The following is a 12,960-nucleotide window of genomic DNA, read 5'->3' as shown; positions in this document are numbered from 1 at the left end:
GGCTGCAATAACTTAAATGTTTCTCATTGGTAACAAATCCCAGTGCAAACCAACAATGAATTAATACCAATAAATATGAATATACAGTCTTTGGTCTTGTAATGTTACAGACAGTGTTAGCAACATTTTGCAATCACTGCTGCCAGTTGACTCGTGACTTATGAGACCCAAGCAGGAAGTGAATACAGCTGACTGCTTCTCCGTTGTGGGCGGCTTGAAAAGTAGCGTGGATGCAAAAGACGTTAACTTTGCAACATTGATTTCTTATAAAATGAAAATGTATAAATTACCAATTCTGTTGAATAGCAGAATGTCTACCACTTGTCTATACAGCAGTCGTATTAGATGTATAGTACTTGCTGGTCTCCTTACATGCTCACTTGAGGGCTGTACCAGCCTTTGTGATTTCTATCCACATTCGACTGGCCTCCCGCAGCGGCCAAGTCCAGTGGTCCCTGAGATCAGAGCCATTAGCATTAGCAGGTGGAAGGGATGTTGGGATGGACTTCCACCTGCTACTGGGCAGCTGTTTCTGCCCCCTTAGCTAATTGGCTGGCAGGTGGCCGCAACAACTCAAGTGTGTCTCAGCCAGGAAGAAGAAGAAGAGCGAGAACATCAAGTATCCCACTATATCCTGGACCAAAGATGAAAAGGCTTCTGCAAAATGAAAACAAGTAACACACAATACACACAGGCTATAATGCACACACACACACACACACACACACACACACACACACACACACACACACACACACACATGCAGAGGCTGTAACACACACACGCTTGCACAAAGTCATACACTCACATCTTGTGGGTATTTGCTCACAATAAACACAAACCTGAAATGCACGCACGCACACACACACACACACACGCACACACACACTTTCTCTGTCTATTTTATTTTGTCAAACAAAGTCACACATACAATTTCACGTACACAGTAACACACGCACGCACAGTCTTTGAGCTTTGTAGAATAACCTTGGCGCCAGCATGGTGCCTGCTTCGCCAGTCTGGTAGATAGATGGTCCTCGACGCAGGCTGGCACAGGCTTTTCATTATGTTCGCTACCAATCCATAGAAACTGGCCTTGAGTTTTGGATTTCTTCCCTTTTTCCTCTCTCATTTGCCACAAGCTTTCAGTTTACTCTGCTGCACTGTACCTGCTCTGTCTCTCTGTTGTCAGTGACAATCCTTTTTCTTTATCCATTGTCTTTTAGTTGCTGCAATTCCTCCTTTCCTCTCCTCTCCTCTCCTCTCCTCTCCTCTCCTCTCCTGGCTTAATTAGGATGTGGGGGAGCTGGTTGTCGGTTGAGTAAGCTCAGTATCAGATGATTAATTGCTGGAGGGGGGTACAGCAGCCCAGGGGCAGTATGGCTGGGGGAACACAAGGTTACAGGATGGTATAACCCCCACTCCTCCTTTACTTCGCTCTCTCCCTTTCTCTTTGTCTTCTTCAGCAACTTGCTCTCTCCCTCTTTTTCCCCTTCTCTTCATCTCTGTCTCATTTACCCTCCCTGTCTCCCCTCTCTCCTTGTTGATCTGTTGTAGAGCAAATTCCCCACGGCGCCTTTCCTGACCTACGCATGTGTACTGGCTGGGGCCGCCTCAGAGAGGGAGCATCGCTGCACATATGTGTGCCGTTGATTAAGATGAAAGGCCGAAGGCAGACAAACAGCAATGCAAACCAGCTGTTCATCACTGCAATGATCATTAGCTCCGTGTACTCATTAACAAGCCTGGTTTTATGTGTTTCGGCTGGTCGGACCGTTCAGCCTCTCATGAACTCCCTCTGTGTTTGCAGCAATGTTTGCCGAACGTCTGTGGTGCGGTGGTCATTGGTCTGCTGACCTTGGCTGCCAGCAGGTTGAGAGTGTCAGACTGTGGCTATGATTAGTTTGCAGATAGTGGACCTTGTCTTCGGTTGGCCAGAGGGCAGAAAATCTATTATGTGATTGGTTGGTTGGCAAGGCGCTCTGTGGTGGCAGCGTCAAGCAGGAGTGTATAGCCCGGACTATAAATTTAGATTAATGGAAGGGTAGCTGCCTTAGTTTGTAATTAATAGCAGTGACCTGCAGGGGCTACACGTATTACTAAAGCCTGAACAGAGCCGGACACCTCCCTGACCCATACGCACCTCACACACTCTGTCACAGCGAATGGAGACCTCATCTATTTTCTCAGGGTCTCTTTTATTTATGGCTTGTTTGACTTCACTGCTCTCCGCAAAATGCTGTTCGGGCACGCAGCGTTGGTTTGCTTTATTGTGCAGAGTCACAAAATGCCGTCGTGTTTCGGAGTGTACCTGCAAAAGGACAGCAGCCCACCTTACACAAAGCCCATTCTGAGACAAAATGCTGCTTCAGCTGTTTGCACGGAACTCGTCTTTGACCATTTTGTTTGTACCTGAAAGTGTTTTTCAATCGGCCATTCTCTGGCTAGAACTGTATTTTCAGCCGTGCCCCACTTCTCCCATTCTCTTAGTATTTTCACTTTCACTTTCTCTCTCTCAGTATTTTCACTTTCTCTCCCTCCCCTGCCCGATGCCGACTTTCTCTCCCTCCATCATATCGAGCTGTCTGTCAGTGTGGGGCCTCATGTCTCTCGCTCTTTGATGGATGGGGAACACGTAGGAGGAGCAGCCGTCCTTAATAGACACGGCGGATTGAAACGCTGGGGAAGTAAATGTTAAGGGCCTCATAAAACATCCACTTCCCCACCCTCGTCCTATGCTGCCCTCCCCCACATCACCCACACACCTCCCTCCCACAATCAGCCTCCTTCCTTCCCTAAATCTCCACCCACGCACCACCAGCACCTTATCAGTTTTCTGCAAGTGTTTCTGCTATAGCGACTCTCTTTCTTAGTTACCTTTATTATGAAGCGTATAGGGATTTGTGTTTGTGAACATGTTATTGTATTCATGTGACCTGCTGCATCTCTCCTGTGGTGGGATAACAATGATGAATGGACTCATAGGAGAGACGACCGCCTTCTACCTCATTCAGACAGCCGTGCGTGCTGTATATCAGATTGTATGACAGTTTCCAGGAGTGACATGTCACCGTCTATATACAGTGACCGTGGCGGTCCCTGACCCCAGGTAACCGTCAGCTCTTACTGGGATGTTGAGTTGTAGGAAGGGGATTAAGACGACATTGGTAAAGTTGATTTATTTCCTTTCGCCTCGGGCAGAGACAAAGCGACCATGTTAAAGAGCCTCCATCAATAAGCCAGAGCTCTGGCTACCATGTTTTGCGAGAGGCGGTAGGGTCTGCTTTCAAAGTTATAGCTGCAGGGTGATAGCTGTACCACCGAATAACTCAATTCCCCCCAAGGTGGAAGGGTCAAGAGGAGTCAAGGACAGTGGCGAGGTGGGGATGGGTGGAAAGTGAATTTAGCAGTAGAGGGGAGGCTTACTGTTTCATCTGGAGCATTGACCCTGGTCATAATTCCAATTGCCTGACTTGTTTGATGCAGAAAGAAATCCCTCAGCGTGAAAGGAATTGCCTTACCCCGGCAGCTCTATTGTGTGTGTGTGTGTGTGTGTGTGTGTGTGTGTGTGTGTGTGTGTGTGTGTGTGTGTGTGTGTGTGTGTGTGTGTGTGTGTGTGTGTGTGTGTGTGTGTGTGTGTGTGTGTGTGTGTGTGTGTAGAGGAGCGCCTCTGACCATGATTTAGATCCTCAAAAACGGACTCTGAATTTAAAATTTCACAGTGGAAAACAGTTGAAGCATATGTATCTGCCTGAGAAGACAACCTGAAGCCAATAAGTGGGCTCTGCAGATGCAGCCATTAATCATCATAATGCAGGAGGCATCCAGCGATGAATTAGAATCCCCTGGCCCATGCAACCTCAATAATCCAATTATTTAAAAGCCAAAATAGAAGTTATAGTTATATGTTAAAATCTTTAAGGTGAAGGTCGACACATTACAGCATTGGAAGGCAAAAGGCATCTGCTCCCTGGTGTGCTGTTATTCACTGACAGCTGTATTTTATAGCCAACGTCAAGACTTGAAAAGCGAGCTCTGGCTGAGGTCATGTTAGGGAGCTCAGGACAAAACACTGAATAATGTCATATTTGGGTCTTTACACAAGCGTAAGGCATTCAGAAGATTTTACGACTAATATGCTGATTTCAGTCGAAGCCATAATTCTGTTTTGAGTAGGAGTCTGTTAGAAGGTGCGAGCAGCAGAGCTGACATTATTCTACAGGTAATGAGCAGGAAAATATTTGCTGAATAGAGATATCTATCACTGAAATGAGCACAGTGTCAGCACATTATAGAGAAGATTCTGAGAGTAGCGACAATGGCAGAGCTTCGCCAGCAGTAAATACTTAAAATAATGGGTGTTTGAGTGGAGAATTCAACAAGCTTGTTCAGGTATTGAGTATTGTATGTCTGAAGATTAATCTTTGGTTGGGTGACTGTTGTAGCCTGTGGAAGATTTTCAGAACAATCTACGATTGAAGTTTCACCTTCTTCTCTATGAATGCAGCTGAATTCCTTGTTTTTGTGGCTTTAGCTGCTTTCACACATGCGCTGAAGTTCCGATATTTTTCCTGGAATTTTTTCCGGAGGTGCTTGATGTGAAATAGCACATGTCCGAGTCAGTTGCTGTTTCTCTGGCAGCCCCCTCGTAAAATGTTCACAAAAAGTCAGAGTGAACCAAAAGATACAGCAGGAAAATGTTTGGGAAAGGTAAACAAGTGAGGGGGGGCAATGATGTTTCTCACATGTGACACACACGAAACTGGAAGAATACAAATATATTTACAAACAAGTTACAGGGTCCATAGCTTTTAAATGTCCCTGTTACCTGACCTGCTCTCCCGCACCGTTCTTTAAATGTGAAAGGCAAATTCCAGAAAATGTCCAGACTAAATTTTCTGGCCATTTTCTCAAGTTCATGTCTGAAAACAGCTCTCGAACTTAACAAACGTCTGTGCTTTAGTACAGTTTCAAGGTACCATACTTTTGTTTGAGTTTTGATTGGTTGCCAACTCACCAGGACAGGTTCTACGTCTTATGAGACTGTAAAAGCCAAGCAGGGATATGAACACATTAAAGTGGCGTCGCCATCAACTTGCTGCTGAGGCCATTTGTGGAAGATGAATGATCATTCTGTCTGCGTTAACTAAATACTTAACACTCTTATATTTCAAAGTAAAATACTGAACGTGTACGAGTAATATTCTTACTTTTTGTAAAACACTAGATTCTACATTTCCCATAATTGAGTCCAGATTTGCTTTTACTGAAGTTAAGGATCTCGATAAGTCTCCCACAAGTTTTCCCTGAGCTGAAGAGGTGCAACTGGGTGTTCTTTGACCACCTCTTTAGACACTCCAGCTCTATATGTGAAATAATTAATCATCAGGCTGTGGAGCGCTTATAATTTGCTAAAATGTCAGACTGCGGCTTACTGCATGACCATCCATTGACAGAGAGAGGTCACATTTAAGCCTAGTCATCCAATTACCTTCCTGCTATGATCCAACTCTCCGTCGTAGCTTTTCTCGTTTTACTGAGTTGTAAACGACAAAGCCTCGCCACCGATTTCACTTTATTCAAAGCAATAAACGATGGTCTCTGCAGCAAGAAATTCATTCGGACCTTTTAAAGTCGGGCCATAGCCAAACGTTTCTATTTCATATAAAAAAAATTCTGAAGAGAAAAACACCCGTTGTGAACCAACTGTTGGTCCACAACTGTGTTTTAATGTTAAGCAACAGGAGCTTTGCTTTTACAGCTATCATGCATTAACCATTTGTAGTGAGTTTCTTCAGAGAAATATGCTGCTGTTTGGTGACTGTTACCACTTCCTGCAGCTCAGTCCGGGTTTCAGCAAACATCTGGGCCCAGCAGGACACAGGCCTCGGGCATGCTTCACAATCCGCCTCTGGTGAATATTCAAGTGTGAGAAGCAATCTCTTTACAGAGAGAAGAGAAGGAGCAAAATAAATCCTCACTCGAGTGATCCCTGTTTCCTCTTCTGCAAATAAGAGAGAAAGTGGTAAAATATGGTGGAAGAAAAAAGACGAACGAGAAAGAGGAGGCAAATGATGACTGATTGAGGTGCTGTGTGTCGTCTGCAGCTGAGTCTGCACATCGATGGGTTAGTGATGAACTCATGCAGGAGCACCGATAACAATGTGAGTGAGTGAGTGAGTGTGTGCTCCAGGAATTTCTCATGTCGTGGGGACCCTAAATCTACATACACAGTCACATCTTTAGGAATTGTCTTCCTTATGGGGACAAAAAGTAAGTCCCCATAGCATAAATCATTCAATCTTAAGGTACAGACCTGTTTTAAAGTTATAAGATAGAGTTAGGCCAGTTAAGGTAAAGGTTAGGGTTAGTTAGAGGGCTTTTACAACTTCCTTGTTTGGTCTGGACCTTCTGACTTTTCAGTTTAGTCTGAATCAACATAAGGACCAAAGGACCAAATTCTTTTACGACCAAAAGAGGTGGTCCTAGTTTATATCATGGTTAGGTTCATTTCCAGTTTTTTGGGGATAATTCTGACTTTCGACCAAATGCAGGAAGTTGAGACGGCATTAAACGATGGAGGCAGAAGAAGAAGCAGAGGCTGCTCACAGCGATGCTTCTAGTGTTCGCCTCTAATGATCTAAAGTTTGAACGATGAGGACGTTAATTTAGCTGTTAGCAATACCATGATGATAGTACAGTGGTTAGGGAATTAACAATCAGTGGGTTCGTTCATTTTCTCCTTTTAAAAGGGAAAGATTGTTTTTTCTATGCAGTTTATTAAAAAAAACTTCAGGTGTGAAAACGCTGTAATGTCCTCTCAACTCATGGAGGTGTGTGTGTGTGTGTGTGTGTGTGTGTGTATGTGTGTGTGTATGTGTGTGTGTGTGTGTGTGTGTGTGTGTGTGTGTGTGTGTGTGTGTGTGTGTGTGTGTGTGTGTGTGTGTGTGTGTGTGTGTGTGTGAGAGAGATTGAAAAAGTGTGTGTGTTTGTGAGAGTGTGTCTGTGTGTTCCTTTTTAACAGCCCCAAAGAAAATGAAAAATATCAGTGCCCCCCTTCTATGTCTTTGACTTACCAAGAGGCAGCTCCACAGAACCGAGGACTAGACTGTCAGCAAGAAACAAAACCTGCAGAGATGCGTGTGTGTGTTGTGTCTAGTTGATAACTCAGGGCAATAGAGGGCGCTGGAGGGAGATGAAGCACTGAGGATGTGCTGGGAACGATGGAAGCAACTCTGGGGCCAAAATAAAAATCCATCAGGCTGCAGTTTTTGAAGGACAGTTTCCCAATGAGAGTCTCATCCCATCAACCCCTGGGCTGGGCCTCTGTCTGGCCTGGAGAGAGCTCCTCCCCATGAGAACACGGCTGCTTCTGGCTGAAGGTTATAAGAGCGGGAAAAAATGGACAGGAGGAGAGTACAAGCTGGCGAGAGACAGTGATGGAGAGGTGGAAAGCTAACCTTTACCAGCTCTTGTTTTATGTCTCACTCTCTCTTCCCTCTCATGTTTATCAGCTGATATGAGCCCTTAGCTGAACACCCTCTCTCTCTCGTCTGAAGAGTTTGGCATAAACACTTCGCAGTTACATGAAAGGAGGAGAAACTGTAACATTTCACACCTCCGTCATTCCCTCCTGGTTTACCCAAACACACAGGCACACACACAGTTGCCGACAAACTCGCCAAAAGTATGTGTGCACACACACATAACCGCACATTCACACCTGATCGTCTTCTAAGGGAGTGAATAATTACTTTGCCAAAGGGCACAACTGTGATCCCTGGCTGGTATTTAAAGCCTTGTCACTGAATTTAAATCACCCTCCTCTCCATCGCTTCCTTTAGTTAAGTGGAAATCCTCTTTTCAGGGTAATACAGAGATCACGGCCCTAATGTCTCCATCAGGGCCTCCAGCTAATACCACCACATTGCAGGACACAGACACCACAGCTTGAATTTCCACATTGGCATCGACGTGTGAAGCTATTTGCTGTCACCTTCTGTAATCCAAACTCCACTCGGTGTTATTGTGCAATAAGATGCAGAGAGGCGTAAAAACCCGCAGCCTTGATATCAATTTCTATCTCAAAGTCTTTTCTCTACTTAAGAATGATTTATTGATAAAAAAAAAAAAAATCTTTCAAGCGGATGTAGTGAGTGTCGATTTGATGGAGGTGTGTGTGAATTTCCGCACTACTAATTAGTATCATCATTTGTTTCCCTCTCCTCCATGTTGTAGCCAATGGCCATCTGTGCTTTATTCTTCTTCTTTTTTTAACTCTATCAGCCTCCACCAAGACCCCCCCCCCCCCGCTGTTTCCTTAACCCCTTCACCGCACCGTTGTGTGTCCCATGATGCTTTGTGGCTGAGGATTGGCCCAACTGGTTGTCTGCTGTACTCCAGGCGCTGTCATTGGCATGGCGGGGCAGAGAGACTGTTAACTGAGCATGAAGCTATAAGGGGTGTGTGTGCTTGTTTTTCTCTCTCTGTGTGTGTGTGTGGGGGGGGGGCAGCAAGCACATGTGCACATTTGCATTGACAATCTGAACCCGCAGTAAGAGCGTGACCATGACCACCCTGACACAAACTCCAGAACATCAAAGAACATCAAGTAGTATTTGAATTCAGCGAATGCAGCCAAGTCATATTTGATAATAAATTGCATCAGGATGGAGCTGGTATCACATCTGCAGTCCAGTGTCCAGCATGATGTGGAAACAGACATTAATAATGGACTAGATTTGTTATTCAAACTATATAAGTAATAAGTAATATATAACTCGTGCCAATATGTAGTCAGTTTCACTTGGCAATCAAATCTTCCTTGAATAATTTTTTTTTCTTGGGGCAGAAAAGCTTCTGAAATCCCATTTACACACCAAAATCTCTAAAACCCCAAACTAATGAAATTTTCAGACGGGTTAGTGGGCTTCACCAACACACCTATTCAGTAGTATGTTTGAGGAAAAATCAGATTTTTCATCAAAAATTTGATTTATATTATTATATTATTATACCTTGAAGACTATCCTCATTGCAGGATTCACAGGCTGATTTACTATTGTCGGGAAGACACCTGGATCATATTAGAAACACTCGACTGATCAAATCTCATTTTTTAATAATGCCTCAGTGTCAGTCTGGTTCTGTGTATCATCACACCGCTGCACCAGTCTAATCCTCTTCGATGATTTCAAAGTGTGAAGAAGAAGCGTGTTGAGCTCCGATTTTGTCAACACTGTTAGCGAGGGGATGATGTTGCAGGGTGCAACATCTACCGGCAGCGCAATACTTGTGGTGTAGTGTGTCATGGAGGGAAATTACTGATAATTATTACTCTACAGGATTAAATTGCAAACCAGATAGCCTTGTTATTCAAAACAAGGAGTCACTCTCCTCGTCTCGTCACATATTTTGTCTAGTTTTTCCAGACACGTTTCATACCTCAAGGTTATTTTTCCGAATGTCTATTTATCATTTTAAGCTTTGCACGCCTTCTCCCGCCTCCTCGTGCCATGACTAGTTATTTTCTCAATTGACTATCAGCCAGCTTCCCATTACTCATGCTGAAATGCCCTTTCCATTCTGAGGAACTTGTGCTCTTGAATTGTTTTTTTTCTCCTCGGACAACCACAAAACTTCTGGTAAGTTCTTGTTGTAAACCCTGATGCTCATTATCAATAATTGTTGCCTGCACTTTCCACCCTCTCTTTGTGTGTGCGCACGTGTCGCAGTAAGTGCGTCCATGTGCCTGTTTGACCCAGAATCCAGCTCTCACAGATTTCACATTAACCTCAATCCTGCTTTCTTCCAAATGAGATTTCTATTCTTCTGTCTGTGTGTTGACTTATTTGCCTCCCTTTCATCATCTCCGGCAAGGTTATCCTGAGGCAGGCAGCACTTTTATGGCAACAAGGGGGCGTGGGGCGGGGGGGGTGTCGGAGGGCCGCCAGCCATGCCTTAATCGATCTTGTTTTAAAGGGATGTTGTGAGCTGAATGTTTGAACCCATCCCCTCGTTAACAATTGTCTGTGATTTAATTAAAAAAGTAGAAGGAATTTAATGTCAATTACATCTTAAAGTGAACGGGGAGTACGGAGATGTAAGAAACCGACAGCGAGAGAGTGGGGGAAAAAGAGAGAGGAGGCTAATTAGAGGATGGAGTTGTGTTCATGCATCATTCCTGCTGAAACATTTCCTTCCCCTCTCTCTCAACCCCATTTTCCTCTGTGCTCTTTTCCCCTTTTATTCCTCTCGCTCTCACTCTCTCTATCCCTCTCTCTCTCTCTCCCCCCCCCCCCCCCTCTCTTTCCCTCTCTCTCTCTGCATGTATATCTGCAAGTGCCCTCAGCAAGAAAAAAATTTGTCACATCTTTCTCTCTGCCGTCGGCTCACAGTATGGGTATGCAAATATGAGAAAATAGAGACTTCAGCATTGTTGACACACTCTTCCTACACAAGAAGCACAAGCGGATATAAGAGCGGAGTCTTTTTCTCTCCAACTGAAGTGTCTTAAGTACTTCTGTGTACTTTATTGATTCTTTTTTTTTGAATGTTGAAAACCACAGTAAATGCCATCATATCATCCATACAGTATATCATCCACATGACACAGAGAAAGAAAACCATGAGGGAACAAAAAGATAAAACAGACAACCTCCACTGCATGAACCACATTTAAATACAACTTTATTCAGATCTGCAGACTTTTAGTTTTTATATATATATTTATATATATATGTATATTCTTGTTTTTGACAGTTAGTAACTATTCTCTGCCGAGTGGACCAGTGTTGCCTTGCAGTCTCTAAGGCCAAATATCCACATGTCCGTTGGCACTAGATGGGTCAACAGTAAAGCTGCTGCAGTAACAAACCGTCCATCCCACAGCAACATGACTGTCTCTGAAAGTTGGTCCAGCAGCCTTTCTGTAGCTGGCACCGGAGAGGTGGAGGAGTCTCAATGAGAGTATTGCTGTAAATCTGGGGGGGATTGGTAAGGAGCAGAGTAGGGGTGCTCTCTTCTCCACAGGTAGCCAACATGTGTCCTTGTTTCTTTTCCTACATGAGTTTAATGCTGTTGGCTCCTGTTGCCCAGTTCTGATCCCAACAATGTGTGAGTATCCAACTTCTCTGTGGACGCATCTGCAGGAGGTGGGGGAGACGCGTGTTGAGGTTACTGGGGCGTTTCTGTGTCGGGCACTCTGTTGGCATGCTCTTGAGGAGATTTCATGTCCTCACAATCCAAGGGCTTATGCAAGACGCTTTGAACAGGAGAGAGGGAAAAAGCTAAACCAGCACATCTTAAGACTGTGTCTGTGCACGCATTTGTTTGATGGGATATAGATATAGAGAGAGAGAGATAGATAGAGAGGGAAGGGAGGGAGGGGTGTTCTCATAGCTGATGTTCAGTTGGCTTGGCGTTAAGCTCACGGAGATTAGCTAGCTTAGCTCAACGCTGTGTGCAGGAGGGCAGGCGGGGCAGCAATGAGGAACTACCCACCTGCAGGGTTCAACGCCAGGGTATGGGTGGCTAGAGAGGGTATGGAGGCTGAGGCTGCAGCCAGCAGGGTCACACACACAAGAAGGGGACAACAGCGTGGAAGACTGCAGGACACATGGCTGAGCAGCATGCAGACGTCTGGAGCAGGAAGGGGCAGAGGGTGAGGGAATTAATGAACAGAGCAACGAGGTAGTGGTTCACCATGCTGCTTTGATGCATTATTACGCACATGAAGCTTTGTATTTCATTCCAGCAGTACAGGAAAAAGGACCTTCAGACAAGCCAGCATCTATATTGTATGTTCCATTACACAACTGTTTCAAATAAATACTAAATAAACCGTTATGACTGCTTTCAGACATGCACTGATACTCTGCAGGATACTCCGTATTTTCTCTGGAGGAGGTACGTGTGTGAATATCCGAGGTTCTGCAGACCTTATACAAACAGGGCAGGTGGAGAAAGTCTGCAGAAATTCAGGATAATCAGATTTTTGAACACAGAAGGGGATCCCCCATTGGATTCACCTCGAGCAAGTGGGGGGGATTGATGACGCTTCTAAGGGTTGACAGATGCAAAAATGAAAAGAAAAAGGAAAAGAAAACAAATATCTCCTGGTGAAAAAGCGGTGTCACACTCATAGAAGACACCGGCGTAGATGTCAAGAGAGTTTGTTGTGATAAGAGCCACAGCTGAGTTATTACGTCTTTTCCTGCCTCTGTCTGCTGCACCCGGCTGCTCCACCTCTCGCATGAATAATGCGGAGGATGTGTTTCAGTTGTGAACACATCTGTGCAGTGAATCTCCCGCTGTGTTGTGCATGTGTGAAAGACAAACTGCGGGCAAACTCTGTGGCCAATACTCCAGATTTTACCCACAGGTCATGTGTGAAAAACGACTTTAGTGTGATGTGGCAGGAATCAGAATCCATCTCTACATTCTCTCTCATAGTTGGCTCTGTGATTGATGTGAGACTCCTTGTGAGGATCCTTGATTTTGAGACACTTCAAGTAAAAGTCGATCTTGATGGATATGTATGTGTGAGGCAGACAAGCTGGTACATATATGAAATATTGGCTGTGATAAAAAACAATACAGTCACATGTAAGAGGAGGCTGGACTCATGGTGATGAACAGCCTTTGTGGTGGCTGCAGCTACCAGTCCCCTGCAGATTGCACATGGAGAGGAGCTATCCCCCATCTTTAAGGCTACATCCATATTACTACAATTTTGTTTGAAAATGCATCGGATATCCCTGCCTTCCAAATTATTCCACAGTTTTACAGTTGCTAAAAAGCAGAAGTTTGGAAACACTGATGGCCCCGTTTTAGTTTGAAAACTCTAGTCTAGACGGGCAGAAACTGAGATGTTTGGAAATGATGACGTAGACACAGCCGTTTGCTGGTTGTGTCTTTTCAGTCATGATGAGGCCTTCGTCGATTTCTCAGCCTCCTATC

Source organism: Hippoglossus hippoglossus, chromosome 8, assembly GCF_009819705.1.
Source record: "Hippoglossus hippoglossus isolate fHipHip1 chromosome 8, fHipHip1.pri, whole genome shotgun sequence".
NCBI classification, from domain to species: Eukaryota; Metazoa; Chordata; class Actinopteri; order Pleuronectiformes; family Pleuronectidae; genus Hippoglossus; species Hippoglossus hippoglossus.
This window is presented reverse-complemented; position numbering follows the sequence as displayed.